General features: G+C 34.3%; 1 pseudogene; it reads left to right on the top strand.

The window, feature by feature from the left end:
• Positions 1-1,651: 1,651 nt before the first annotated feature.
• On the top strand, positions 1,652-3,096 carry LOC145814617 (G-type lectin S-receptor-like serine/threonine-protein kinase SD2-5 pseudogene; annotated as a pseudogene).
• The last annotated feature ends 2,319 nt before the right edge of the window (positions 3,097-5,415 follow it).

Genomic DNA, 5,415 nt, shown 5'->3' with positions numbered 1-5,415 from the left:
CACCAACGGGTCTATCTGGCAATATTTGTTATGCTGTTATTATCTTTTTCATAGCCTCAGTATCCTTCTTTCACGATGCCCAATTTCCACGTCCAATGGCAATGTTAAGTACTTCTTGGATCAACAAGCCCTCAATTTACATTGAAGTTACCGATTTTATCGGTTTAAGTCTCACACCCGTCCTCGAAGGATCATCAAGGGCTCACATTTGATCTGTGGTTTCTATTGCCCTACTCAACAAACTCAAGCATGCCTCTTTGGTGTTGTACTCTTCGGTAGTAGATATTGTTTTAGCGACAACTCACCTTCTATAATTGCACTAGAACTAGTTTGGTCTGCTAATCGGGATCGTCCTGTTCAAATTGACGCCACCTTACAACTCACTGGAGATGGAGATTTGATATTGCATGACGCAGATGGCACTTTCGTATGGTCTACCAACACATCAGGAAAGTCCATCTTCGGCATGAATTTCACTAAATTGGGAAACCTGGTCCTCTTTGATCAAAACAATACCACGGTTTGGCAGCCGTTTGATCACCCAGCTGACTCCTTGCTTGTTGGCCAGACTTGGTCTCGTAGCCAGAAGCTTACCTCCAGCAATCTCTTAAAGTTCACGATTATTATAATATGGTGGTGTCTTATGTAGAATCCAATCCACCCTTGCCCTATTTTAAATCCTATGTAGGAGTGAAATACGTTAAATTCGAGAAAGAAAGTTTTTTGGGGCAAAAAATCCTTGTTGCATCATCATCATCGTCACCTCATCGTCAGTTCATAAGGTTAGATCCTGATGGGCATTTGAAGGCTTATAAGTGGAATGGATTGAATTGGAATGTGATGGCTGATCTGATGACATTAGATATTGGTGACTGCGGTTATCCCACGATGTCAGGGCCGACCCTGAGTTTTCGGGGGCCTAAGGCAAAATAATTTTTCGGGGCCTTTTAGATATTCATAAAAATAAAATAAAAATCACCCTGTTTGGTTTAGAATTTTCAAAAATAATTATCTAAGTTTGCAATTTGTATTTTTTTTATATTTTTTGTATTTGGCAACTTTTTTTTGCTTTTTTCTAAAAAAAAAAAAACACAAATATTATAATTTTTAAGTGTATCTATATTAGATGTATCTACAAAATAAATAAATAAAATTGCATAAAATATTTCTAAAAAATACTAAAAAACACATAATTGGGCCATAAAAAGAAAAGGGAAAAAAATAGGCCCCATAGACATATACATATATTTTATTTCTTATTTTTTAATTGGGCTAATAATTAACACTTATAAATATTTTTTAACTGGGCCTTTTATCAATTGGGCCAAATAGAACTTTTGAGGCATTTTAAAATGGCCTAAATTAATTAAACAAAATTGGGCCATTTTGAATTTTGGATATAGTACAAGATAATGAATTTGGGGGCCTAATTTTTGGGGCCCTAGGCACAGGCCTCACTGGCCTTAGCCCAAGGTCGACCCTGCATGGTGTGTGGCAATTATGGCATCTGTTCTTCAAATAGACAATGCAGTTGTCTTAAGGAAGCCATCTAAAACAACACCTTCTAGCAAAAAAATTCTAGGCAACCCAGCCTTGGATGTTCCCTTGTTACACCCATTTCTTGTGACCATTCTCAATATCACACCTTTTTGAAGCTTAAGAATACTAGTTTCTTTTACTCTAACTTCCACGAATACTTCCCCTCAAACTTTTACTTGGATGAAAAATTAGCATTAGAAGATTGCAAGAAGAGTTGCTTGAAAAACTGTTCATGCAAAGTAGCTCTTTTGCACATAATTTGGGCTATTTTTCAAAGTAAGGTTGCTTATTATTGTCTGAAGTCTTTTCTCTTATAAGTAACAAGGGAACAATGTATGAGAACGTTGTTGTATTTCTTAAAATGCAGAAATCTCCAACTAGACAGAATCCTATTCCTTCAGCAACAAATTCTCCTCAAAAGAAATCAAGGCAAGTCAAGATCATATTGGGTTCCAGTCTCGGAGATTTTTTTGTTGTATTTTTTTTGGTTGCCTCTTGCATTTTCTTTTTCAAAAAGAAACAAAAGTCCGAGGATTTTGATGAGTTCTTTGTTGATCAAGTACCAGGGATGCCTACCAGATTTTCTTACGAAGAATTGAGAGCCACGACAAGCAATTTCAATGATAAGCTCGGGGAAGGAGGATTTAGGTCAGTGTTTCAAGGGACATTAAGCGATGGCACCAAAGTAGCGGTGAAGCATCTCAATGGTTTTTAGCTGAAGTTGAAACAATAGGCAGCATTCACCAGGCCAATTTGGTGAGATTAATTGGATTTTGTGCTGAAAAACCATATAGGCTTCTAGTTTACGAGTACATGTCCAATGGATCATTGGATACATGGATCTTCCAAAGGCGCCAGGAGCAAACTCTTGTGTGGTAATCCAGAAAGAAGATCATTATGGATATAACCAAGGGACTAACCTATCTTCACGAGGAATATAGGCAAAAGATACTTCATTTGGATATCAAACCCCAAAACATCCTTTTAGATGAAGACTTCCATGCAAAAATTTCTAATTTTGGATTGTCAAAACTAATTGATAAGGACCAAAGCCAAGTTGTAACAATGATGAGGGGAACACCAGGCTATTTGGCTTCCGAATGGTTGAGCTCAATTATCACTGAGAAACTATAGATGTTTATAGCTTTGGTGTCGTGGTCTTGGAAATGTTGTATAGGTGCAAAAATTTAGATAGGTCTCAGCCTGAGGAAGATATGCATCTGCTAGATCTGTTTAAGAGGAAGGTAGAAGAGGAACGACTTCTGGATATCATTGATAAATACAATGATGACATGCAAACACATAGAGCAAAAGTTGTGGAGATGATGAGGGTTGCTGTGTGGTGTCTACAAAGTGATTTTTCCAGGAGGCCTTCCATGTCGGTGTTGGTTAAGGTCTTGGAGGGTTCTACAGATGTTCAAAGCAATTACGATTATAACTTCACAACTCCTGTGGCACCAAGACCAATTACAGTTGCTGGTCACCAAGGGGATGCCATTGGCACTACTATTCCATTATTTGCATCAGCTTTATCAGGACCAAGGTAAATAAAGTAGACTCCAACAAGCAAATTACAACTGGTTGTTTCAAGTTTTTGTATTCCATTTCATATGTAGTGAACTATAATCGAAGATTTTTATTTGTGCAAATCACAATCCATGATACCAAGATTAATGGTGTTTTAGGTAGAGTTGACAAAATTTCAACTCTCTCAATAATATTTGCCCCTTTTATTTCTTCAAGTTCTTCCATCATCATTTCCATAGTACATACAAAACTACATGAATATAGTGAGCTAGATTTCCCATAGTTTTAATTCAAACATTTTCAAGTTCTATAGTGAAGGCGAAGTACATAGATATTTTGTGAGACTATGAGAATTTCTCATGATTCAAGTAAAAGAAGAGAACATCAAATTAGTGGGTTACAATTCAAACTTTATTCTCCAAAAGATGTGTCAATGAATAGTAAATTAAGTTTCAAGAAGGAATAAAGCCGGCTTATATTTTGGACAAATTTAGAGCCATTTTCTGATTAATTAATTTTGTTAAAGGGTTATATTCTTGAATTGCTCGGAAAGAAAACATTTTGTACATCAGTTAGTCTGCAGAATGTGCAATTTTTTTTCTCCCTTTAAGCTTGACTGGGAAAACAAAAAGTGTGACGTGATGAACAAAAAATTCTACTGCCATGTTTTTCCCCCTCTGCTTTCCCGAAACCTGCTGTTCTGTAATAGGAAATTGATAAACTGAAATCTGATTTGCAATATTTTTCTTGTATCATTTTTTTACATCGATTCTGCGCATTAGATCAAAGCCCAAGCTGTTGTGTGTTCAATGGCTAAAGTGTGCACTACATGGATCAAACCTATTTGAATGAAGGCATAAAATATAATTGGGGTCCTTTGTAATATTTTTTTTTATGATTTTTATTTAAAATTCTTAACAATTTCCTAACCTTTACAATCAAAATAATTTTGATAAAAAGGCCTTTTATTTTTTTTTACTTGACCAGATAATTGAAGAGGTGTAATGTAAATGTCCTCCAGTAAGAGTGGTTGTTTTCTCTCTTTATGATTTGACTGATAGTCTAAGATAACTCATGAAGTGTTATTCTTGTTTGATAATTTAAGATTTAATAATTTTTATTTATTTACTGAGAGATTTTTTGCCACTTTTTTTTTTTTTTTTTGAGAATTATTTTGAGTAGAATTTTTTTTTATGTATATATATAAATATATTGTGTAGTGAATATATAGTAAGTAGGGCCCTCCTAAATAGAGCGCCTACTCCTTAAGCCACCACTAGTTTGCAGTAGATATTGTACGATAGCGTGGCAAGTTTGGACCGCAGTTACTCAGAAGTGGCTAATAGCGATACAAGTAAACTAGTTTAAACAGATAAATAAACGATAAGCATCATAATCTTGAATGTTTTGAAATTATTCCTTTGCGCTGCAAAGCTTCAAAACATTACAAGCTCATAGAGCTAAAGAATGTTACCTACCTCATTGTTGAGGCTGACATGTCAAATGCTATGAATACATAGACATGAAGAGTAGTTGCAAGCAAGCCTGTTTAAGTAGTTGCTATCATAGAGCTGCTCTGTTTTGTTCAAGTGATGTTTCCAATACAAATTCAAGTGGAAAATGCTCTATATATACTAACAGAGATCATCTCAATGAAGGTCAATATAAAGTGCAATCAATAATCAATTTGTAATCAAACTGGTATCCAAACTTGAAGCGTTTTTCCGGTCTCTTTATTATAATTTTCATCTTTGTTTTCCTTTTCAAGGTAGAAAAGAGGAACTAATGAAACCGTGGAGATTATTTAGATCAAGTGTCGGGAATGCCCATGAGCAAGGTTTCGAAAAGCGGTTGCGGTTACGGTCGCTGTAACAGTTGCGGTGGCACGGTTGTGGTTGCATGATATAAAGACCGTAGCGTAACGGTTGCGGTAACTGGAACGTTGATTTTTTTTTTATTTTTCGCACAATTTGAAGAAAAGTTACCGATACGTATTTTACATTCTATTTCAATAGTTAATGACTTCAAAAATAATTGATTTTAAATATTTACAAATTATTTTTGACCAATACCTGAACTAACTGAATAAAATATATTCACAATTATTAAATGAAATGATTATAAAATAAAATTTGTGCCATAAACAAAAATTATTTTTGAGGCATTTGTTTAGACAACACATTACAACTAACTAAATAAAATTATTTATAATTAAGTATTAAATAAAATGATTATAAAAATAAAAATTGTGCCATAAACAAAAATTATTTTTGAGTTTTTTGACGACATTTTTTAAATAACACATTACAACAACAAAATAAAATAAAATAATGTTTGCAATTAAATATT

The sequence above is a fragment of the Camellia sinensis genome, unplaced genomic scaffold (genome assembly GCF_055761805.1).
Source record: "Camellia sinensis isolate YWXY unplaced genomic scaffold, ASM5576180v1 Unanchor12, whole genome shotgun sequence".
Taxonomy (NCBI): Eukaryota; Viridiplantae; Streptophyta; class Magnoliopsida; order Ericales; family Theaceae; genus Camellia; species Camellia sinensis.
This window is presented reverse-complemented; position numbering and strand designations above follow the sequence as displayed.